Raw genomic sequence first — 25,875 nt, forward strand, 5'->3', positions numbered from 1 at the left:
GATGCCCGTGTGCGGGGGTGACTGAGCAAGGCGGGGGGACACACTGCAGCTGGGAGGAGAGGAGACCGGCTGTGCAGGGAGTGAAGCATCAGGGCGGAGGAAAGCTAGGAAGGCACGCAGCGCTAGCAGGGGAGGGGGACAGCTCTCGGCAGGGCGCCTGCGAGGGGCAGGGATTGCTTTCCAAACCCAGCCACTGCAGCCGCCCCCGCCACTTCCCTGCGGTCTCTCGCTGCATGGGGAGTGCGCGTGAGCAGGTGAGCAGGGAGACGACGGCCAAGTTACTCCTGGGATCGTTCCCGCGGCGGGGGGGAGCCCTGCACACAGGTGCCCCTGCAGGATCGGGGTGGGGTGGGACTGTAAGGAAAAAAAAGGCGGTGCAAATCTATCATGCTGGGCAGTCCCAGCAGTGCCGCTAGTTAACGCAGTGGAGTGGGGGAGCTCGGGGCGAGCTGGCTGTTTGGTGCCCTCAGGCGTGCAGGCGGCGAGAGGGACCTGCTGGCTAACGCCGCGGCTCAGGGGGACGTGAAGAGGGTGTGGCTGCTGCTGAAAGCCGGGGTGAACCCCAGTACTGTTAATTCATTTGGCAGGACCCCAATTCAGGTACAGGCAGATACACGTGTAAAAGCCTCACATGAAAAAGGAGGGGGCGGCCAAAAAATTTTTTTGCTTGGGGTGGCAAAAAACCTAGAGCTGGCCCTGACTATGTAGCTGACCACAGATGTGGCTGGCTTAATCAGGGCCCAGCTGGCCCTTATAAGAGGGCTGTGGGCCAGAAGCTGAGTGGGAAGGGCTAGCTGCCTGAGAGCGAGGTACCTTAAGCGGAGCAGTGCTGGGGAAGGGCAAAGGAAGCTGGGGAGCTCCAGCCTGGTAAACCCCCAGACTGAAGGCCTTGGTAAAGGCCCAGAAAGGTACGGGGTCTGCAGAGGGGCAGCCTGGGAATAGGCAGAGGCACCTGGTCCTAACCCCTTGCCAATGATGAGTGGCTGTTACACTGCAGTCTGCCCCAATGAGCGGGGGATTAGATGATGACTGGCAGTAGCCACTGAAGCAAGATGGATTTAGAGGGTTGGGGGTTCCCCAGGGAGGGAGACCCAGAATGTGGGGATATTTCTGGGGCAGAACCCCAAGCTAAAGGGGCACCGGGGTCCGGGAGGGACACAGGGTCAGCGGCAGGTGAGACACCAGCCTGCAGAGGGCGCTCCGTAAGCTGGAAAAGAGCTAATTCCCAGATGACCAGCAGGAGGCTCCACACCGGTGAGTCGTCGCATCGCTACAGGGCCATTTTGGCTTTCACCATGAAATCCCCTTTCCACAGTCGAGCAAGGCAGTGGCTGAAGCAGTTCTTGAGCTGTCCATGCATTTTCCCTAAAGGGGGAAAGAAGATTGTGGAGGCAAAGGTCTCCATGAAGCAGCCCGAGAATCTAGGTGTCATGACTTCTGTAGATAAGGGGTGTCAGTGGTCAAACCCACAATTCTGCTGAGATGCTAGAGTGGATTAATGAGCCTTTCCTGGTGGCTGAATCTGACTTTACCTCTCCTTCCAGAAAATTCTCCCCTCTTCACACACACAAAGCTGATGTGTTCCCAGCATCCTCACCTACTTCCTCCATTGTTTCCAGGGGTATGTTTGCTACAAACGCAGTCTTTTTCTAGAAACAAAATCTATAAGATGGGCACTGGCCCTCACCCTTCCCATACTTTGATATGGTAGCCATCGTTATGGGCTCTGGCTCCAAACCAGGAAAAGGAGAGGTATTCTTTCTCTTAAAGAGACAGGCCCTGCCCCCATTACTTTGGGTTGCGTATGAGGACTACAGGTATTTGCTGAAGCACATTTTCACAGTCATGAAATTAAAAGCCTCCCAAAAGAAACCACTAAACTTCTGTTGAAGAGTAAGACTCTTTCTATCAACTAAAAAAAAATCTTGAGTTGTATTCAAAGCAGAAAGAGATCCCTATAGAATCCAATACTACCAAAGGACCCTGGATAGGGAAGTGGAGCAGTGAGAAAGAGAAAATGTGCGTGTGTGTACCTTGAACTGTGTGCCTGTTTCTTCAGCTTTCGATCCCTTCTCCATTTGTGTATTTTTAAAAGTCTCTCGGTGATACTGAGAGTACTGGATGAGCGCTCTCTTATAATTTTGTAAACATTCCATGACTAAATTAAAAGTCTAATTAGCCATTTGCTAACTATTGGAATTACAGCAGGATGAGGTATTTTTGGTTTTCCCTAAAAGGCCAGGAAAACCTATCTGAAGTCTTGCTGGCTGTCGTCAGCCTTAAAAACATTACCCTTAAAAACATTACCCAAGACTCTCCCAGGTTAATTACCAATATACTCTGTTCTTGGTGGTGCACAGAGTATTATGGGTTAAAACATGGTGAAGGTGGTGGGATTTCTTCTCCTAGTTTAGAATGAAGGCTAGGGTTGAATGAAAGGGATAGGATTACAGGGCAATCTGAAATTCCTCCTTATCTGATTTACCAGGTAAGAAAACCATAGGCTAGGCCAGCCTCACAGAAAGGCAGCCTAATCTCTCTTCTTTAATGAAAACTCACTCCCTTTCAGTAGGAAAACACACACCAGGACACCCCACCCACCCTTTCTCAGACATCTAACATTAAATCCAAACTTTCTTTGGGGGGTTTCTCAGGAGGCAGATGGGATCAGCTTTTTGTATTTTTTTTCATCCCCATGGGCAAAATGCTGGCAAACAGAAGACCAGCCCTACTGGGTGAGACCAGTGGTCCATCTAGCCCAGTATCCTGTCTTCTGACAGTGGTCAGTGACAGATGAACTGAACAGAGCAATTTTAAGTGACCCAGTTTCTCATAGTTAGAGGTTTAGGGACAACCAGAGCATGGAGTTGCATCCCTGACCATTATAGTTAATAGCCATTGATAGGTCTATCTTCCATGAACTTATCTAATTCCTTTTTTAAACCTGGCTATACTTTTGGCCTTTACAACATCCCAGTTCCACAGGTTGAGTGTGAGTTGTGTGAAGAAGTCCTTACATTTGTTTTAAATCTGCTTTTTTGTTTTAATGTCATTGGGTGACCCCCTAGGTCATGTGTTACATGGAGGGGTAAATAACAATTACTTTTTTCACACCATTCATCATTTTATAGACCTGTATCACATTCCCCCTTTTCTAAGCAGAACAGTCCCCGGCTTTTTAATTGCTCCACGTATGGAAGCTGTTCCATACCCCCTAATAATTTCTGTTGCCCTTCTCTGCATCTTTTCCAATTCTAATATTTTTTTACATGGGGAGACCCGAACTGAACACACATTATTCAAGGTATGGGCATAGCATCGATTTATAGAGTGGCATTATTATTATCTATCCCTTTCTTAATGGATCCTAATTGCACATTGAGCGGATGTTTTCAAAACTTATCCATGACGGCTCTGAGATAATTTCCTTGAGGGGTAACAGCTAATTTAGACTCCCATCATTTTGTGTATATAGTTGGAATTATGTTTCCCAATGTGCATTACTTTGCACTTGGCAGATGAAATTCATTGTTGATATTTTATTGCCCTGTTTTGTGAAATCCCTTTGTAACTCTTGCAGTCAGCTTTGAACTTAACCATCTTGATTAATTTTGTATCGTCTGCAAACTTTGCCACCTAACTGTTTGTTCATTTTTCCAGATCATTTATCAATTTGTTGAGCAGCACAAGTCCCCATACAGAACTCTGGGGAACCCCAGCTATTTTCCCCCTTTCCAATGTGAAAACTGACCCTTTGTTCTGATCCTTTTTCCTATCTTTTAACCAGTTACTGACTATGAGAGGGCCTTCTCTCTTATCCCATGACTGCTTACTTTACTTGAGAGCCTTTGAGGGTACCTTGTTAAAGGCTTCCTGAAAGTCCAAGTACACTATATCTACTGGATCACCCTTGTCCAGATGCTTGATGACCCCCTCAAAGAATTGTACTTGGTGAGATATGATTCCCCTTTATAAAAGCTCGGTGGATTCTTCCCCAAAATATTGTTTTTATCTGTGTGTCCGATCATTCTATTCTTTACTGTGGTTTCACCTCATTTGCCTGGTCTGAAGTTAGGCTTCCTGGTTTGTAATTGCCAGGATAGTCTCTGGAGCCTTTTTTAAAAAATTGGCGTTACTTTAGTTACCCTCTAGTCATCTTGTACAGAGACTTAATTAAGCAATAGATTACATAACAAGTTAATAGTTTTGCAATTTCATATTTGAGTTCCTTCAGAACTCTTGGGTGAATACTGTCTGGTCCTGGTGATTTATTGTTTAATTTGTTCGAAAACCTCTACTGACACCTCAATCTGGGACAGTTTCTCAGATAGTCACCTAAAAAGAATGGCTCGGGTGTATGGCTCTCCTTCATATCCTCTGCAGTGAAGACCAGTGCAAAGTATTCATTTAGCTTCTCCATAATGGCCTTTATCATCTCTGAGTGCTCCTTTAGCATAGTACAGGGCCCCCACTGACTGGTTGTCAGCCTCCCTTCTTCAGATTACATAAACATTTTTTTTTTGCTATTAGTTCTTGTGTCTTTTGCTAGTTGCTCTTCAAATTCTTTCTTGATCTGTCTAATTATACTTTTACACTTGACTTGACAGAATTTATTCTCCTTGTTATTTTCCTCAGGAGTATTTGACTTCCAATTTTTAAAGGGTGTCTTTTTGTCTCTAACTACCTCTTTTAATCTGATGGCTAGCCCTAGTGGCTTTTTTTTTTGTCGTCTTACTACTTTTTATTTTTCATGTGGGTATACATATAGTTTGAGCCTCTATTATGGTGTTTTTGCATGGTCTCCATGCAGTTTGCAGGCATTTCACCCTTGTGACTTCTTTTTAATTTCCATTTAACTGGCTTCCTCATTTTTATGTAGTTCTCATTTTTAAAGTTAAATGCTACAATGGTTGATTTCTTTGGCATTTCCGTCCCCTGAAGAGATGATACATTGAATTACATTATGGTTTCTACCACCAAGTGGTTCAGCTATATTCACCTCTTGGACAAGATCCCATGCTCCGCTTATGACTAAATCAAGGATTGCCTCTCCCCTTGTGGGTTCCAGGACAACCTGCTCCAAGAAGCAGTCAGTGTCTAAGGATTTTCTCTCTGAATCCCTTCCTGAGGTGATATATACCCAGTCAATATGAGGATAGTTGAAATCTCCCATTATTATAGTGTTTTCTGCCTTTGTACCCTCTCTAATCTTCCTGAGCATTTCACAATCACCATCATCATCCAAGTCAGGTGGTTGGTAGTATATTCCTACTGTTATACTCCTTGTTCAAGCAGAGAATTTCTATCTATAGAGATTCCATGTTACAGTTTGGTTAATTTACGATTTTTACTGTATTTGCCACTATGCATTCTTTCACATATAATGCCACTCCCACACCAGCACAATCTACCCTGTTGTTTCTATATATTTGTGCTCTGGTATTACCATGTCCCATTGATTATCTGCATTCCAACAAGTTTCTGTAATGCACATTATATCAATTTTCTCCTTTTATGCCAGGCATTCTAGTTCACCCATGTTAGTATTAAGATTTCAAGCATTTGTATTTTTTATAATTGAATCTCCCACCACTATTACCTTGCTCGTTCTAGTAACTGGTGTTCCCTCTTCAAGATGGGTATCCTCAGTGTGAGAGGATACCATGATATCATCTGGAAGGAGGGTCTCAACTATGGGACTGTGTCACTACAGTCTAGCTTGATGATCTCCTTCTTTGAGATTTTCATCCTTCTTAACAGCACACAGGCTGTCAGACGGGGGGGTGGGGGGGTGGGACTGCTCTATTGTGCCTCTATGTACCTTTCTGTCTCCATTAACTCCTCCAGTTCAGCCACTCTGTCCTCAGGAACCCATACCCTGTAGGGCTATAAGCTACCAGCACTGAATGCATACATACATCATAATAATATCTGCTGCATTCAGTGCAATAAACTGGATTGCCCCTACTCTGCTGCTGTACTTCTGCCTGCATTATTTTTACTCTTGCTGGGTCTTGTTTGTTTGAGGGGGTGAAGGATGTTTATTGGCCTAAATTTAGAGAATGTTTGTTGGATGTAGCTGCTTCTCATGCTCCCTCTCTAAACTCCATTGCAAAAGTCTCTGTTGATCCACTGGTTGTTTAGGAGCTGACTTTTTAACCCCTCTCTTCTCCCTGAGTTAGCCCTGCCCTCTTGTCAGAAGATCCTAAAGGGATTAGGGATCAAGGAATAGCAGGCAAGAGCCTTGATAGCAAGCTCTCAGTGTAGCCTGCTAGGCCACTTGGCTCAGCACATAGCCCCCAAAACAGACCACACTGTAATCTTCAAGCAAGCACACAATGGACAAACTCACTCTAACTCTCTTCTACACACACACACACACAATTTATGAACCTTTAAACCTGTTGCGGCCTCCAGCTAGGGGACACAGTGCTTTAGTTCAACTGGTGGTTTACAAACAAGAAGCAGTTTTGGATTTATGAGTCCTTTCTTATCTCCTGGGCGTACCTGCTTGAAATTGTCCAACCCCTTCCCAGGATAGTTGTCTCCCCTTTTCTCAGGCTAGAACACACCATTTTCTGCAAACACGGTGACTTGCATTTGAGACCTCCATATTGGCTTACTGGAATGCGTTCTGTATAGGGCCTCCCTGGAGCCTCTGGTGGTACTGGCTGCCAGCAGTATGTTACAGCAGAAAAACTCTGGATTACTATTCAGTTACATGATCAGTTCAAGATTTTGATTTTAATGGGTCTTGGCTATTTAAGAGACCACACCTTTCCTCATGTACTGCCCAGACATTTGAGTTCAGATGGCTAGAGTCTTGTGTGGATACAAATTCATAGCTGTGGCTATAAATGGGTATCCGCAGAACCTCAGGGCTTTCACGAGAACCGCAGCGGCAAAAGGAGCAGAACGTGGAGCTGCCACTCCCAGGAGCCAGTGCCCCACGCCGGCAGCTCCTCTGGCGCAGCTGTACCTGCAGCCCCACCTCCAGTGCCAGGTTTACAATGGAGTCAGTGATGCCATGGAGCCAGGCCCATGCTCAGAAGGCGCACTACCCTGCTCTGCTTGCACTGTGCCTGAGACCCCAGCAGCCCGCTGGCTCTCCCCATCCTGCCCAGCTCTTGCTCCTCTTGGCCGGCCTACCCACCGAGGGCTCCTCTTCACCTCCTGGCCCCACCCGCTGGCTTCTCTCTGCCCCCTGAACGGACCCCAGTGCACCTCCAGCTCCAGGAAGTCTCCGCTTCCCACCACCTGTGGGGCCTCACCTGCCTCCCCAGAGCTGAGCTGTCTGGGACTGGTGCAGAAGCCTGGCCAGTCTCAGCCAGTTGGGTGGGACAGTATGCGGGTTTGGCTGGGCCCCTCCAGGCGAGTGGGTCCTAAGGGAGGCTGGCTGGGGCAGGCCCTGGCTGATTGTACCGCTCCCGAGGGGCTGGAGTTATTCCCCACCATGGGACCTGCACTGGCAGACAGTCGCCTCTCAGCAGGGCTGGTGCATGCAGCTGGGAGGCAGGTCGTCTGGAGGGGCGGGGTGCTGGGCTGTGAGGGGGTGGGGAAGATCTGTGTGTGTTGGGCACTAGGGAGTGGGGGTTCTGTGCGAGGTGCTGGGCAGTTGTGGAGGGGCTTGTTAGGGGACTTATTCCTTCACCCTCTCACTTCCCTGGTCCTTCTCGCATAAACAGAGAGAAACAATACCCGAAGTCCGAAAGTGCAAACAATTTGATGTTTATTGGGGTGACCTTCCAACAAGCTTAAATCCAAGTTCCTTTTTTCTTATTTTGAATCCCAACTTACTTCCTGTTTGCCCCTAATTTATATAGTAATATTCTTAGCTGTACTTTAACCAATCATTCTACTGAAATTTACCTAACCAATTCTAGCATACTGTAACATGATTAGCTAACCAATTATATCCCCCCACCTTAATTAGTTTACATCCAGCAAAATTAATTATACAGCAGACAGAAACAATCACAGAACCAAACAGAGACCATGCAAATAAACAATAGTAAAGGGGGAACTATAATGACAAAACAATACAGAAGTGAGGTTTTCACAACTACATCTATAAAGACATAAGGGTTTCCCAGCTGTGTCTATTGATAAGTTGAGTTCTTAACAGGCAGAAAACTATCAAACTAAATTTCCTTTTACATCTTCTAGGCTCTTCCCTTTCTCTGGAGGTGATAGATTGGTTCACCTTTCCAACAGCCCCAGATTGACTGTCATGGTGAGAGAAGGCCCTTACACAGATTCTTTCTTTTATGCCTCTATAACTAGCTAAATGATAAACATATACCTAAATTCTTAAAGTATAGGTCTTTACAGACAGGCTTGAATATCTATATCCTGGCGTGGGTGGTGTTGTGCCATAGGGAATTTGAGGGCTGTTCCAGTGTTGGGTGGGGGGGCTCTGTGGCATGTCATGCCCCCCCCGGAGGGGAAGGGGCATGCTGGCAGCATAGGGCTGGGTGGGCCACTGTGCGTCTGGCAACTGCCAGTTTGTAAATAATGCCCTCACCCTGGGCTGGGCAGAGCAGGGTTGCCCCGCCATGCCATGCCCCTGGCCAGCCACTCACTCCAGGGCCCAACCCCCCTGCACCATGCTCTACTGCCCCCATGGGGCACACAGATATGTTGGGCGCCGGGCCCACAAAAGGTTAATCCGGCTCTGCCCACCCCCAGTCCTCCTCCTCCCCCCCCCCCTTCCACGCAGCTGTCTGCATCTCCTGTCTGGGGGCGTGTGTGCCACTTGAACATGAGCGTGCCACCAGGGACAGCTGCCAGTGGGGTGGGGCTGGGGGCGGAACAGCTGTGCCAGAGGAGCTGCTGACATGGCGCTCTGGCCCCACGTTCTGCTCCTTTCACTGCTGCGGTTCCTGGGAGAGCCCTGCTGTTCTGCGGATACCGATTTATATCCGTGGGTGTCTGCATCTGCGGATATAAATTTTTATCGGTGCAGGACTCTAGCAATGATGCCCTCAAGCAATTCCGTTCCCAGAGCTAAGTATAAGGAGGCAGGTGACTGGATGCTATTAGTGGAGGCTGCTCAACTCTGGAATTGAGTTTCCTGACCTTGTAGGCATGGTGGATCCTCTTCTTGCCCCCAGGTTGTGCTTGAGGAAGGGTGCAGGCAGGTTTAGCAGGATGTACGACTGTGTTTGTAAATTGAGAGAGCTGGAATCTTGTGATTTTAAACAGTAATTGTTGTTTTCAATTGTGTATGTTTACACTAAGGCTTCTTGTAATAGGACACATTTTATAAATTAAGATATAAAATAAATGTTTTGTTCTCTTACCTACTTGGTATACCCATTGCAGCGAGAGAGAGAGAGAGAGCTAGGATATGGGCTATTGAAAGACTGTGACGTTTTTCAACTGAGCAATTCAATTTTTCCAGCAGCAAGATCCTTGATCCTATACATGTGCATTTAGGACAACCTAAGCATGAAAACCCGATTATGGATTGGGCGGCAGATGACTTGTCTGCTTAAATCATTTTGACAAAAGCTCTGTGAGCTGAAACATTACCAGCAAATCAGTGTGTGTATTAAACAGGGTATAATATTGATTTGTATGACTGGTGCTGGAGCACAGAAGTGTTTCTGCTTCAGGTTAAAAAGGAGAAGTCTAGCTGAAGTTTGGCTTTCCTAAAGCTACAGGTGATGAAGTTGGTGGTGGTGTGTTGGGGCCTTTCTTTGGACAAAGTTTTTTCTGATTCCTAACTTTCAACTTACTGGGATTTTAGCCCTACAGGTATTAATATGAGGTCATTGGAGACATGGCAACTATGGATGAATACTATATACGCACACCTGAGAAATCCCCATCCTCTATGACCTGATGGACACTACATTCTTCTTGAATCAGTAATTGGAACCCTCTCTACTGTTTTGTTTGTGTCAGTAAGAGAAATAGTTATATTTGTAACCCCCTTGTAGTTTATAGAGTACAGCATGGCCCCTTTAAAAGCTTGTCCTAAGGGGAAGGAAGAGCTAATTGCTCCGGGAAGAGGAAATGTTGGTTGTTCCAGGGATGTGGAGAGAAGGAGTGTGACGGGGTGTGTGTCTGAGCTCTGGACAAGAGGGTTACAGGGAGCAGATCATCACATAGTGAAGCAGCTGAGAACCTGCCCCAAGCCTGGGAGGGACAGAGTGGCTGACTGGGGCTGCACCAGGACAGGAGCCAGAAGGAGCTATAGTTACATATCCTTGATGTGTTGTGATTAATGACAGTTCAGAGCTGGAGGTATATGATACCTGAAGGTATTCTCTGCACAAGCGCCCAGTTGGCAGCAGGTGAGGTTTTGCAGGTGATATTTGTTTTATACCTTAACACTGAGCTGCCCTAGAACAGAGAGGACTACTACATAGGAGAGATGTAGCTAAAGCCAATGAATATATCCTGACTCTATCACCATCAAGAGATGAAAGGGTGAAATCACAAAGCTGGGAATTTGCATATGTTCATTCCTAATAACAAAAGCAATGTTAATGGCATCAGTTTACAAGCTTGGCTGGATTTGTAACCTTGGTTTACGTGGTGATGTTTCAATGAATGGTTTTAGTTATTGTAAAGCACCCTGGAGTAAAGAGCTTGAAAAGGTCAGGTCTGTTTCACAGGCAAAGAGCTCCCGGGAATCATCAGCTATATGAAATGTTCCTCGGCAGAGAAAATCACGCACACGAAGCACAGTGGCAGAGTCTACCAGAGCTTAAAACTGTCTTGGCTTCTGCATTCTGGATGGCAAGGATGAGCTTGTCTCTCATATTTGGTGCTACTTGCAATTCCATGGTGTTGGGGCAGAGCTTAGAGACTTGGCTAGCTTCCAGTTACAACCCATGCACCAGGAGGGGCAGATTCACAAAGGAGATTCAGTCTTGGGTTATGGCTATGCTACAGAGCTTACAGTGGCACAGCTGCATCGATACATCCACAGTTTGAAGGGAGACTCCCATTCTCCCTTCAGTTCTTTGCATTTGACAGTACCTACCATACAGGAATGAGTCTTGACCAGCTTTCAGAGCACTGAGACATGATTAGTTATTCTACTGAATGCTGGGAATCAAACAAGATAGAAGTTGCCATCTCTTGGTTGTTTTCACTGGGGAGCACTCTGTGGTGTGTTGAACACCGTTCTAGGGAATAGACTTTAATCTTTTATCAAACAGCTAAAACAAACAGAAAACTACAACACTTTGATATTTCATTTTAAGAACCATACTAGCTTAGGGCAATTTTTTTTTAAAATGATGAACAAGGCCTTGCGAGGAGAAGTGGCATGGGATTCTTAGATGCTAACTCCTGCAATCTGATTTGAAAACACATTGCCTAATGTCTAAAGCAATGTAAGATGGCAAAAAATGGAGGGAGGTTTTCAAAGTTCAGGGTCAGCCAGAATCATTACATTATGGCTATAGAAAGAATAAGTCATGATGAAATATAAAGGTTTTATCAGCCTTAGTTTAGGATTTTATTCTGTTCCCCTACTTACACTACACCCATCCGTGTAACATCTGAGCATCTTCCAACACTGAATGAAACAAAGTGGCCAGCACCTCTCACCTATGACTCTCTTTCCATACTTTTTCCAACATTTATTTTGAGATACTCTGATATCCTGCAAGCCAGGCTTGCTGGACTTGAAAGAGGCCACAGTAAAATTAGGATGACCTTTTAAAAATGCAACCAATGGGCATCTTAAAATGCTCTTGATGAGGTAATGTTCCCCAGTTATCCCTATATGAAGAGGAAGGAAGCATGGCCCAGTGGATAGCTTATGGGTCTATGCGTCAGGAGATTTGGGTTGAAGTCAATGGCAAAACTCCCCCTGACTTCAGTGGATCCAGGATTTCATCCATGGTTTCTAATCCTAGTCTGAAAGAGACTCCCTTTGTAACCTTGAGCGATTTATGTCATTTCTCTTGCTTCACTTTACATATCTGCAAAATTACAATAATGCCTGCTTCACCAGAGTGTTGTGAGGCTCCATCAATTGTTTAAGAAATTTGAGATTCTTAGATAAAAGACTCTGTAGAAGTGCCATGTATTATCAATATCTCCACCTTCTCCTCCTGTTGTTTACCTTTACAAAAGTCATCAGGTTTGAAGTTACTAATAGAGAATCAGTCTGTCAAAGATAGATGGATCACATCAAGCCATCACGCTTCCAGATGCTGAATGCCAAGGTACTTCAGTGAAAAGTAAATTAGCACTTCATTGTGCTTTGGAATATGGCAAGTCAGACAGGTGCAGTCTGAGATGAAACTTGAAAGCTGAAACTGAGATAGTGTCAGGAGGAGAAAGACCGGGCAATTCCCAATTTGAACGACCTGGCTACACATAAATCTCTGAGCCTGGTGGTTTTACACCTGTAGGTGTGAATCATTGGGCAGCTTCTTGGCTGGACCTCAATGCTTCACTCAATGAATAAATCACAAGGAAGTTGCTAAAATAAGCCACACCAGATATTTTCTGTAAAACAGAATATCTATCCTATCTGTATGAGACCTGAGTAGTCAGTTCAAAGACTGACAGGTGGACATGTTGAAAATGCTTCGGGTGGGCAAGATTTCTGCTGTAACAATCTGCAGTTTTTAATCTGGACAGAATTCTGTCTGGGAGTGTGTGAAACCATCCACTAGGGCAATTAAATGTCACAGTAAGTAATAAAAGCATGAATCGTCACTTAAGTTTTATGCCAGATTCTGGCCCTTCTACATCTTCCAAAGCCATGAGGTTTAGAAATTCCTTTGGACTTTAACTTGCATGTTTTCTAACCCATGGCACTTTAAAGATCCATTTTAACTTTGTCTTGAATCCACTGACCCTTGATAAATGGAAAGCCAAGAATTCATCATGCCACATTCACACAGGAATGAATGCCAAGTGCTTGTGACAATGTCAGTTCCATTGAGGACTATAAACGATGCGTGCACTAGGGCAGGCAGCTTTTCTATCCTCCTTTTCTTCCCCTCAGTCGCCCTTGTTATACCTATACAAACTAGCACAACATACTTGTTTAAAAATATTTGAACAGCTGATGGACATGCAAACAATTCTTCTTCGAGTGATTGCACATGTCCATGCCATTCCGTTGTGTGTGCACTCAGTGCACAGTTGGTGGAGATTTTTTCCTTCAGCGGTACCAGCTGGGGTGGTGCATGTGCCCACTTCGTGCCACTGCACAATGGTATAAATGGCAGAGCATCCCCACTCAGTTCCTTCTTAGCGCCCGTGACATTTGTTGTAGCATCTTATCCTACCTTTGCAAGTTTTCCCAGTTTGCCTATTCTGTACATAGTTGGTACTGCTTTAGCCATAGTTTTGGCGTCGGGTGGTTTTTAGTATTGTCTCTTTTTCAGTGTTGTTATGCACTTTGGTTCCCTTTGTTGGGTTTCGGTATCAGGGCTGAAGCATGCCCATGTCACCAGGTTTCAAACTTGGTCATTCCTGCAGAAAGCCAGTGTCAGTAAGTGACCCTCAGTGCAGTTGCCTAAAGTGTTTCTGAGAGTCTCTGATCAGGGATTGGTCTCCATTTGTAGGGACTTTACACCAAGGATCAAGAGAGACATGGCAGCCAGACTTTAAATTTCTACAGATGGAGGCAGCTCTGTGCCCACCTGCAGAGTCTTCCCGCTCAGAATGGCTGCCGAGCACTCCTGCTTCCATCAGGAGCAGCCCTCCTGTGTTGGCTAGATCCTAGCACCAGTCTCCTTCCCCAGTGCTGAGGAAGAAGTACTGCAAGTTGTCCTGGAAGGACTCGGCTTCTGGGAGATCCCTGTCACCAAAGTCCAGCAAGCATGTGAGCAAAGGAAGTAGAGTGCACTCAAAGTTGAGGCACTTCCTGTAGCAGTCGTCTGCTCATGTGAGACTGTTGATGCCAGTGCCAGCACAGGCCACATTGCGACAGGCCCCTGAAGTGGTACCACTGAGTTTTTAGTGGTGCCATCTGTGTTGTCACACCAGCAAGCGGCTATCAACTCATCACTACCACCCAACGTTTGGTACTGTGGTCACTCTAGATCTTTAATTGCTTCATCGTTTGTGCCATCCAGAGGGAAACCAGCAGCAATCTCTCCCATGCCATCTTTTCTGGGCTCTCAGCACTGTTCACTGGCACTGATAGGAACAGCCCCTCCATTGGTCAGAGGAAGCTGATTCATCTTTGGACTCAGAGGTTGGGTCATACGTATTGTAGTCATGTCTTGTACCTCACCATTCCCCTCCAAGGGCTTACCCCAATGGAACCTACTGATGGGCCCATCTTGGCGTGCCATTATGGATCTATGGTCTCGAAGGAATTGGGCTCTGGGTCCTGACCAATGCCTATTTTGGAACCTTTTGGGGGTTTCTGCCTTCCAACAGGTCATCTTCTGCATGTTGTCCTACCAGCTCTGCTTCCTCAAGTAGGTGTCAAGGCCTAGTACAAGTGGGAAGCCCTTGCACAGTACTGCACTTAATACTGAAAAGGAGGATGGTCCTCTGGTAAATCCTCACCTTGGTTGTGCCAGAGGAGGCTCCACCATCCCCAATCCTCCTCTTCACCTGACAAGGCAGTGGTGTCAGAAGGTTATTCCCCCCATCAATGAGGGTGACTTCTACCTTGGATATCCAGGTGGAAGAGATTTCGCTAGTCTGATTGACATGTTGACTGCTGTAGGACCACCTTGGATGGCACTTCCAATTAATGAAGCTATTCTGGAGCCCACCATAGTACTATAGCAGGTTCTGGCTTCCCTTCCACCCACATTAAAGTGGGCTGAATGCGAGTATTTTGTACCCTCTGGGGTGGTACAAGCATTTTTACACCCCTCCTACTGGGGTGGTTGTTGGTCTCAGCTGCTAAGCAGTGAGATCATGGGGGCGGGGCAGCAGGCATCTGCCCAAAATCAAAGGATACTAAAATACTCAGTCTGGAAGAAAGCTTTAGTCAATGGCTGGCCTGCAGCTCAGGATTGCTAACCAGTAGCCAATGCTGGGACACTACGACTTTAACCTCTAGTACAGTGTATTAAAATTTCAGGACCGACTTCCAGAAGGCATGAGGCAAAAATTTCTTACAGTGGTGGATGAGGGTAAATTAATGGCTAGAACCTCACTTCAGACAGGTCTGGATGCTGCTGACTCTGCAGGATGGCATTGACCATTACAATACATAGATGTTCATGGCTCCAGTCATCAGGTCTCCCTCAAGAGGTCCAACAGATCATATAGGATCTGCCCATTGAGGAGCCTGCTCTGACAAACTGCATAGGCTGAAGGGGTTCTGGGTAATGCTAAAAATACTGGGCATTTATACACCTGCCACAAAGAAAAGGAAGTTCTCTCCTCAGCAGCCACACCACTTTCCTACTTTCATGCCTTGCTACCAGGAGCTAACAAGAAAAAGAGCAGAGGTTATAGAAGAAGACCACCCCTCCTTCATTTGCAACTCCTCGTTCATGTAGCCAATCTGGGAGCAAAGCAAATATTCTGATGTGTTTATCAAGGACAGCATATCAGCTTCCATGGTGCCAGCTTCTCCTACTCCTCTGTTTGCTATCTGGCTATCCCACTGCCTAAATGCTTGGTCCTGCTTCACTTCAGACCAGCTGGTCCTAAAGCACAGTGGAATTGGGATACACCCTTCAATTTATTTTTATCCCTCCTTCACATCCCTCCTTCCTCATCCCTTTCAGGGACCATTCTTATAGTGAAGCTCTTCTTTGGGAGGTGCAATCTCTCCTCCGGCAGGGAGCCGTGGAGAAAGTTCCTCAGTTATTCAGGGGGAAGGAGTTTTACTCCCGCTAATTCCTAATCCTGAAAGCAAAAGAAGCTCTCAGTCCTTATACTAGACCTGTGGCAGCTCAACAAACATCTGAAGAAAATAAAATTTCTCATGGTCATGTTAGCTTCTATTATTCCCTTTCTGGATCCTGGACATTGGTATGCTGCTCTTGACTTGAAAGAGACATGTTTCCATGTGGCTATTCATCAAAGCCATAGGGAATTCCTCATATTAATGGTCCATCAATTCCATTACCAGTTTATAATGTTACCATTTGGCCTGTCCATAGCTTCCTGAGTTTTCACAATGTAGATGGTAGTGATGTTGTTGAGGAGGTCAGGAATACACGTGTTTATGTACTTTGATGACTGGCTGATGAAAAGCCAATCCAAGCTCAAGTGCTGTCCCGCCGGTCTCTCCTCCAATCCATCTTCAATACACTAGAACTTATCAACAGAGAAGTCTCTTCTGTACAAAACACAGAGTTTATAGGAGTGGTCCTAGACTCTACAGAACCCAAGGCTTTTATTCCTCTGTCAGGATTTCAGATGAAACTGGCCATTGCTGAAGGCTTATCCTACCGTGATAGTACAACATTGACTCAGGCATTGGAGCATGTGGCTTCATGTACTTACGTTGTCTGATATGCCAGGCACCATCTCAGGAAACTGTAAAAGTTGCTAGCTTTGGTGTACTCTCCAGTTCATTACCCTCTAGACATGGTGGTGCTAGTGCCCACTCAGATCTTGTCCTCTCTAAACGGGTGGACAAATCCTTCGTGCGTGCGGCTTCTGTTTGCCCCTCCTCAGCCAGCTTTAACTCTGCATACAGACACTTGCGCCCTAGGTTGGGGAGCTCACCTGGGTTCCCTACAGATACAAGGTTTATGGTCTACACCAGGGGTCGGCAACCTATGGCACGCGTGCCAATTTTTAATGGCACGCTGCTGCCTGCCGGGTCCCAGCCGCTGGCCCCACTCAGCCTGCTGCCGAACCCAGGCCGGCAGCGGGCTGAGCGGGGCCGGGACCCCAGCAGGCAGCAGCGTGCCATTAAAAATCCTGCCCGCCCCGACCCACTCTTCTCCGCCTCCCCCCACCCTGCGGGGGCAAAGTGAAGAAGCTTGGTCCTGCCGGCTACTGCTGCAGGGCAGGCAAGCTCCCAGCTCCCCCGCCATGCTGGGTTCCTGCCCCTACTCCTCTCCCTCCCTGCTGCCGATCAGGCCCTTGCGAGGGAGAGGGAGAAGCAGAGCCGCAGCGCACTCACTGCTCCAGGAAGGAGGCGGAGACGGGGCCTTGGGGAAGGGGGTGGAATCGGCATTTCCCCTCCAGCCCCCTGCCGTGAGCTGCTCTGGGCAGGGGGCTGGGAGCACCCCTACGAGCCTAGCCCACACCCCCAGCCCTCTGCCCTGCACCCCCCCACATACACTCCCAGCCCTCTGCCTGGACCCCTGAACCCCTGCACACCCCAGCCTCCTGCACTGATCCCTGCACCTCCCCACGACCCCAGTCCTGACTTCAGCACCCCCCGCATATACTCAGCCCCTCCACACCCCATGCCCTGACTTCTGCACCCCCTCACACACACCCAGCCCTCTGCCCTGACCCATGCACCCCCCCACACCGCAGCCTCCTGCCCTGAACCCTCCCCACACATACCCAGCCCTGACTCCTGCACCCCCCACACATAGCCAGCCCCCCTACACCTCATGTCCTGACTCTTGCACCCCCCACATTCCCACCCCCACCCTGAGCACCAAACAGGAGCTCCTGCACCGTCCCACATTCCCACCTGCACTCCTCGCACCAAATGGGAGCTGTCCAGGTAAGCACTCCACACCCAAACCTCTTGCCCCAACCCTGACCCCCCTCCCTCATTCTAGCTACTGGCCAGACCCTGCACCCCAACCCCCAGCCTGCTCCTTCACCCCCATCCCTGTGTTCAGTGCACTCCCACCCTTAGCTCAGTGCAGAGAGAGAGGAAGAGAATGGGCTAGAACCAGGGAGAAGGTAGGTACCCACTCTGTGTGCGCAGGGCCGGGATCCCAGACTGGCAGCAGGCTCAGCGGGGCTGGCAGCCGGGACCCTGGCTGGAAGGAGCCGGCGGACAGAATCCCAGATCAGTAGTGGGCTGAATGGCAGCGAGCTGAACCACTCAGCCCACTGCTGGTCTGGGGTCCCGGATGCTGGCCCCGCTCAGCCTGCTGCCAGCCTAGGTGAACAGAACCCCAGGCTGACAGCGGGCTGAGCAGGCCAGTGGCATAAGATCAGCATTTTAATTTAATTTTCAATTAAGCTTCTTAAACATTTTGGAAACCTTGTTTACTTTACATACGACAATAGTTTAATTATATAATATATAGACTTATGGAGAGAGACCTTCTAAAAATGTTAAAATGTATTACTGGCACGTGAAACCTTAAATTAAAGTGAATAAATGAAGACTCAGCACACCACTTCTGAAAGGTTGCCAATCCCTGGTCTACACAGTATTTAAATATGTATAAATGTAAGGGAGTTGAGGGCTAGTCAACTGGCTTGTCAAGAGAAGAAATATGCTTGTATTTACAGAGAATACAGCAGCCATGTTCTATGTGAACAGGCAAGGAGGAGGCCAGTTGACTCTGCTATGCAGAGAGGCTTTTGGGCTATGGGACTTTTGCATCACCAGTTCAATTAACCTCAAAACCTCTCACTTTATGGGTGTACAGAACAATTTATCAGATCTTTCACCAGTCATCATGAGTGGTTTCTCCTTCCAGACATGGCCCGATGCATTTTCCAGTTCTGAGGGCCTCCCCATATAGACCTCTTTGCAATGAAAGTCAACAGAAAGTGTCATCAGTTTTGTTCTTGATTAGGTCACAGCCAGATGCTTTCCTTTTGCCCTACAGAGACAAGTTTCTATATAGATTTCCTTCAGTTCCACTCCTTCCCAGATTGTTGGTGAAAATCAGGCACTGACTCTACCACCAGACTGAGCCCCAATCTCTCAGGATCACGATCACTTCCTCCATCCCAACCTGCAGGGCCTCCACCTGACAGCTGGATGCGCCGTGGCTAACCTCCCAGGAAGTGGTTTGTTCAAAGAGAGTTCATGATCTACTTTTAAGTAGTAGAAAGACATCTACTAGGTATACTGACCTGGCAAAGTATAAGGAGGGTTTCCATCTGGGCCAAGGGTTTCCCTGGACCCGGCTCTAATGCGCTGTATTCTGGACTATCTCTTATTCCTAAAACAATGTCTAACCATTAGTTCCATCAAGGTCCATCTGGCAGCTATCTTGGCTTCCTCCCCCCCCCATCCTCCGATTTATAATTGTTCTATTTATCTACCTGTTCCTTGCTAAATCTTTCATTGAAGGTAGACTTTACTGTTGGAATCACCTCAGCCAGGAAAGCAGGTGAACTACGTGCTCAATTGTATGGACTTCTATATACAGCCTTCTTCAATGACAAAATTCACTTGTCCCTCTGACATGTCTCACAAAAGTGGTCTCACTTCCACGTCAAGCAGGCAGCATATCTACCTTCTTTCTACCAAAGTCTCATGCTCATGAAGATTAAAAGAGACTCCACACTTTGGAAGTCAGGAAAGCATTAGCATTCTGCTTGTTCAGGTAGACTCTGATCCCACCTCGAGACCAAACTGCTCCCGAGTTACCTAAAGTGGAATGGACATGTGCTGTACTCGAAGAAGAAGGAATGGTTACTGACCTATTTGAGATGTGTTGCACGTGTCCATTCCACAACCCACCCTCCTTCTCCTGGGTGTAGAAGTCTGTTTGGTAAGAAGGCACTGGGGGGTGGGCCAGGGTTGGCTTTGTCCTTCAGCCTATAGTGCAGCAGTGTGAGGTAGCAGAGGGCACGTATGCCACCTTGATGGATACCAGTGAGGGAAAAATCTCCAATTGGGCACATGCACACTTGAAGTGGAATGGACATGGGCAACACCTCGAAGAACAACAGTTAGGGAACAGGTTAGTCATTGTTTCTTGTCACTGGGGGAAAACGAACGCTTTACAGCCATCATAATATTTCCTATGGCAAACTTGTGGCAAGAATTAAATTAGTATGAATGAAGCTTTGAAAAACAACTAGCTACTACAGAAAGGTCAGGTTATTTCTATCAGACAAATGATTCCTTGTTGCACTGCTAATAGAGCTTTCTCATTTATAAGGTGCTCATCCCTGTGGTATTTTGTTTCAGTAAGTAGTTTAAGCTGTAGAAAAGGAAGTGATGGTGGCAGGAAAGCCTGTGCAATCATCTGTCTCTGAACCCAAAGACCTCGCAGCCTGAAGAGAGCATCCACTTTAAGTCAGTAGTGAATCCTGCTGTGGTCCCCACTGGAACAACACCCAACTAGAGCACTAACCATGATGACATCACAGCCCAAAATACAAGAAGCAAAGCCCAGCCTTTCGCAGTAACCTGTCTGCATGCTGGAGTGCAGTGTGCACAGCTGGCATGTTATGTTATGTTACAACCAAGTCAAACAACTTCCCCTCCCCCACCCCCCCTCACTTTCCTAGAACCTCAAGAGACTCAAGTGCTTCTCTGTAGCCACTGGGGAAACTTTCCTTCCCAGTACGGCCCAGTTAAAATATTAGTGTAACACTCAGTCAAGGCAGCTCTTTGAAAGAGAAGATAGCCCTCTCCTACTCATCTGTTGATCTTCTCTTGACAGAAGCCTTGAGGCACATGAGAGGCTTCAGCTGATTTTGCTAGATGCCTTTTAGTGTGTATTGGTTGGTGATGAGGTTTTAATAGATGGCAGAGAGAGAGAGGCAAAAAGAATCTCTGCCCAGATGTAAATCCCTCTCTCTAATCCCAGTGGCCCCTCAGTAACGGAAAGTATGGTTCTTACCTACTTGCTTCCAACAGGCTGTAATTATAGCCCCTTTCAATTTTCCATAAAGACAGATGTGAACAAATTAAAACTTGACTGGATAAAACATGGACTTGAATAAGAATGTCACTTCCTCCCCCAAATCCTAGGCCCTGTTCCTGTAATGAATTTACTCAGTCAGAGGTTGAACACTAAGACTTGTTGAAATGAAACATCAACCTGTGTTTCATTTTGTTATGAAAAATTATGAATCAAGCTTTGTAGACAAACAAGAGGTATCCTGGGATACATCTGTTTGACAGTCTCTCTCTCCACAGATCAGTAAGCTTGCTTGATTAAGAACTGAAATTAACATGAGCCTTACTGGAATGAAGGATGCTTTTGATTTTGTATGTACATTTTGTTTCCTGAATTGCAATCACAAGACTGCAGGCTGTCCTGGCTTGGGGCTGTGCTCCGTGAGTTGAGGACCTGTGGCAGGGCCCTGAAACAAAGCTGGTCAGAAACAGCATTTAAAATCAAAGAGAGAACAGTTTTATTCCATCTTGCACAGGGACAGCTCTAGTACTGAGCTCCAAGAGGCCAAAGTGGGGAATTTATAAGAGCAGATTCGCTTTTGCTTATGCTAGAGTAAATCAGGATTAACTTCATGAAGGCAATGGAGTCACACCAGAGGAGAATCCGTTCCATATCCTCAGAAGGCTCCCCACCCACATTGCCATTTCTTAATCAAACAGGAACCCCTGACCATAGGAACCCCTGACCATAGCCAGCCTGTCAATAATGACTAGATAATGACATCCACCCAAACTTGTGCTTATGTTTTGTCTTAACCATAGAGGTGTGTGATGTTTCAATCAGAAAGGATGACATCTAGAGCCATTCAAACTACGTACTATCTTTATGACCATGTCGAACTGGTGAGTCTGGGACTAAACATCTCACTTATCAGCCAACTGATGGAGCACCCAGACTTCACCAGGCATGTCAATGAGGTCATAGAACCATGTAATCAGCTATGCTTATCGTTCACCACTCATCAGAACAAATAGAAGCGGTTCTTCTCAAAAGAGTGAAGAGGACAGCGGCTATAAGTAATTGGTGGAAATCTCTGTTCACTGACCCCCACCAAGGTTGCTGAATCCTGGCACATATTGGTGCATCTTTTAGGATCTTGTTTTCTTTGCAATTTTTTATGTTTATATTGCATTTGTCACAATACAGGTGGGCTCACAACAATTTCAGAAAGGTAGACAAGAAATCCAGGTGTGCCGGCATCAGATCCCGATGTTTGAAGGGAATGGTTGCTGACAAGGAGGGGACAGAAGGGGCGAAATTTCTGTTTTGGCATTAATAACCACACGCCATCTTGAATTTCTGGCAACAACAACTAGGAATCCATCTTGGATGCCCTTCTTCCCGCTCCTCAGGTATAGTTTTTCGCCCTTCCCACCGAAAAGGTGGGAAACCAAATAACCATGTGACATGCAATCTGACCAGGAACAGCAGGGCATATAAGGGCTAGCATGCCAGAAGGACGGGGCTGCCCATCTGAGTGGCAGAGTGCTGGACCACAGCAGTGTGTTCTACTCAGGTGCATAAGCCAGAACATTGCACCTTAGGGTTGTGGGAGGGTTTAACACACTTGCACGCAAGGGTGAGCTTCTAGCTGCCACCCTCTCACCTGGATCTTACTTGCAGCCACGCCGATGCAGGATAGGAGAAAGAAGAATCACCAGCATCAAGCAGAGTTACCACCTACCTGTTGCCTGAGGTCCACTCCTCACCCCACTGAGTCACCTGGTCGGTTCCGGACCCAATCTGCGTCGTGAGGTCGTGAAGCTCCAGACATAAGCTACAAGAAATGGTAGAGACCTTTCAAGTTCCTCATACCCCTTACCTGGGACCCATCTTGGAGAGGGTGTAAACCCTTTTTGGTCACAGTCAGTATAGTTAGTGTCACCTTTACCTATTTACCTTACTTATCTGTGTTGGCAGTCCTTTAGAGCATATCCCGTTTACTTACCTTGTTTGACTGTTGTTGGTCTAATAAACATACCTGCATTTTACTCCTACACTCCCTTATTGGTTTTTATTTTGGGCGATCTTAAACCCTGATGATAGATGCGCGTAGGGAGACAAATATCTTGACTGTTCTCTGACCTTCCTAAAATCTGTCAACACTGGCTGGGATGATTTAGTTGGGGGTTGGTCCTGCTTTGAGCAGGGGGTTGGACTAGATGACCTCCAGAGGTCTCTTCCAACCCTAATCTTCTATGATTCTATGAAAAAGCTACCCTCTGAGGACCCAGCCCTGCAACCCCTTAGAGGTGAACAGTCTCTATTCATGGTTGAACAACTCCCCCAATTGAATTCAGTGTTATGTTGCAATGTAACTAGAATACAAACCTGTCACATTCATACTAAGCACTTTCTAATAATTGTGCTAAATTACCCTCTGCCCTGTGGCCACTTGCAATGTGTTTGCATTCAATGTGTGGTATCGTGATGCTTGTGAGCATCAAGAGGGTAGATGAAGGGGGGCATCTCTTCAAAGTCCTGGAGGAATCAAGGGATCATCCCTCCCCAAATACATCAAAAAAGCCTTAATGAATCAAGTAAATTTGGTAAAAATGTTAAACTACTGATCACGTTACAATGCCTTATTAGATATTTCTGTAGAGATTCAGCATCTCTTTCCCATCTTTTCACAGCAGTAACATAAAAGACAATAGATGATTGAGGCTTGTAAGACTCAGCACCCCCCCACCCCAAGGTTCAGTACTCTCAAGCTACTGGAATAATCAGGGCAGATATCGATTTGAAAATAAATCACCTATTTTCAGTAGTTATTTCACCAAGTTTTATATTTACATGGCTGCACTTCTAAAAAGTGTACAATGAAATACAGCAGATGCATTCCTCAGAGGGGTAAACATCACATGTGTGAATTGCTTTTTAGAGTGGAAAAATACCAGAAGAAAGTAATGAGGCTCACATAGATCTCCCCACTGCACACAGGCTGCAGCTAGTGACTGAGAAGACTGGGAGATGTTTGCAGCTGTGTGTGAGTCTTGTTCAAAGATTACTCCTCAGCGTAGACTCAGACATATCAGAGCTGCAACTAATGAAAACAATCTGAAATGTAAACTGTTCTAGGCACACTGCTGTGACCTAGATGTTCACCTCCCAGAGACGGCTTTTTAAAGTTTATAAGGGAAGAGACTCGACACGGTGCAGTATTTGAAATGCCTTAAAGAAGTGTTGAGAGTCACAATGGCTTTACTGTTTTGTCTGCTAGCTGGTAGCCAGACAGCCACCAAAGTTGATTTGCCCAGTTAGTGAATCTTCGTTGCAGGACGTGGGGTATAATCAACCTGTGCATTGTCACAGCAAAAACATGAACCAACACCCTCACAGTCAGCAGGCAACAGCGTTCTCTTGCTTCATGCTTAACACTTATCCAAGATATTTCTCTCTTCTTTACTGGGTAACATTAGAGCTTCATGATTATTGAATTCTCTGATGGAGCTCAGTATTGGTTATAAATTCATTAATACCTCGTACTTTCCTAAGGGATTTGCTTTTGAAGGCATTGAAATGCCTGTATAAACACTTGGTGGATTTCCAGCTTTTCCATCCATATGTTAAAATGGAAATAACAGTTAAACTGAAGTTTCATAATTTGGTCTTTAAGCTGTAGATTTTCAAAGACTAAATCTTGTTTAAGATGGTCAGTGCAGTTGCCCCCTTGCCAATTAGTGACATTGTTTCCTTCTGGACATTCCCATTGGCTTGCATATGACTACCACGGTATGAAAATTGACTCACTTCTACTATTCCTTTGCCTTATAAAGTAATGTTTGAGTGTGAAGTTGCTGGGAAAAGATTGTTTTAAAGAATAACTTTGCCAGATGATGAAATATCAACTTTTTTGCTGTGATTAAAAAAAAATGTTCCCTTGAATGTTGCCTCTTGATGACACTGATGATAATAGCTTTATATTTGGTTCAAAGTAAACCAAACCTAAAAAGCAGGATTAGCTGTCTGGGAATCTAACTTTTGCTTGTCAGTTTGCCATTGTTGCATTTCTTTTCATTACAATTACTAAAGCAGTTGTAAAGTGAATATGAACAGCAAGTTAGGTTGCTTCATGTCATATTGCATATGGATTTATGCTAATAATGTAATAATATAGGTAACACAATAGACTACATAAAAAGAAGTACAGTCTGATTCTTTTAATTCACTTTTCAAGAGCAGTTAATATACAGGGACACTCATGAATACACTGCTTCTTGTAATTTTTCCCATTACCTTTTCTCCAATTGGAGGAGATTATATCCATCTCTATGAAAGCATGGAAATATGGATTTACAAAGAAAATAGATATTTTCCCCTATCCCACTGTAGAATTAAGTGAGAGGGATTTGTCTTTGTCAATTAGAAGCATACCTCCATAGATTATTATACCACCAATGACACAGTTGCCAGTAAATTTTCTGATCAAAGTTAAATCTCTGAACACTCAAAGTGATGACATTTTTCTTCCCAAATATATTTTAGACATTTAAGTATTGTGGAGTACTGGGTAGAAGAAAGCGTTGAGCAAAGGTGGGCTTTAGGAATAGCCACTTCTTTTGCCTTTTGAAATTAGTAATTAAACATTTTAAAGCTAAGTCACCTAGACAAAGGCTACAAAAGCTGTTTTTAAAAATCAAACTTATTTTTTTACTATGAGTCAAGCTTTGAACTTCAATACAAAGCCATAATATGAAGAAATTTTTTAAAATCTGTGATAAACCCAAGTGAGATTTTTCCCTAGGCTCGCACGAAGGGGGAGTATTAATAATACCTCATGCTTACAAAATGGCTTCACTCAGTCCCACAGGTTAAACAACCAGTAAAAGATGTTTCATCCAGAAAGATTGTGAAGTGCTATATGGATCATATACAGACACTGCTTCACCCATCATTGAAAGGCAGTCGCCTCTCAGACAGAATGCATTGGCCAGTTAACAGCCCCAGCAACACTTTTCCAAGAATAATTGCCTTAGTTGGAAATGGACCAGGAAACTGCAGCTCACAACCCTACCCTGCACTAGGAGAGAAACCCTAGGAAAAAATTGAGGTAGTTGTCTTCTGATATAACTCCATGGATTTCACTGCAGGATAGCCCCGTGTGTGTGTGGGTCTGTGTGTGTGTGTTTGTGTGAGAGAGATTTAAATCAGAGTTTAAGCCCTCTGAGGATTTGGT

The 25,875-nt window shown here is 45.8% G+C and overlaps 1 long non-coding RNA gene across 1 annotated transcript; it reads left to right on the forward strand.

The window, feature by feature from the left end:
• The first annotated feature begins 28 nt into the window (after positions 1-28).
• On the forward strand, positions 29-22,687 carry LOC125634967 (uncharacterized). Its single transcript, XR_007356100.2, has 3 exons — positions 29-254; positions 21,843-22,048; positions 22,320-22,687. It is a non-coding gene; the product is annotated as an uncharacterized LOC125634967 (long non-coding RNA).
• The last annotated feature ends 3,188 nt before the right edge of the window (positions 22,688-25,875 follow it).

Source organism: Caretta caretta, chromosome 3 (assembly GCF_965140235.1).
Source record: "Caretta caretta isolate rCarCar2 chromosome 3, rCarCar1.hap1, whole genome shotgun sequence".
NCBI classification, from domain to species: domain Eukaryota; kingdom Metazoa; phylum Chordata; order Testudines; family Cheloniidae; genus Caretta; species Caretta caretta.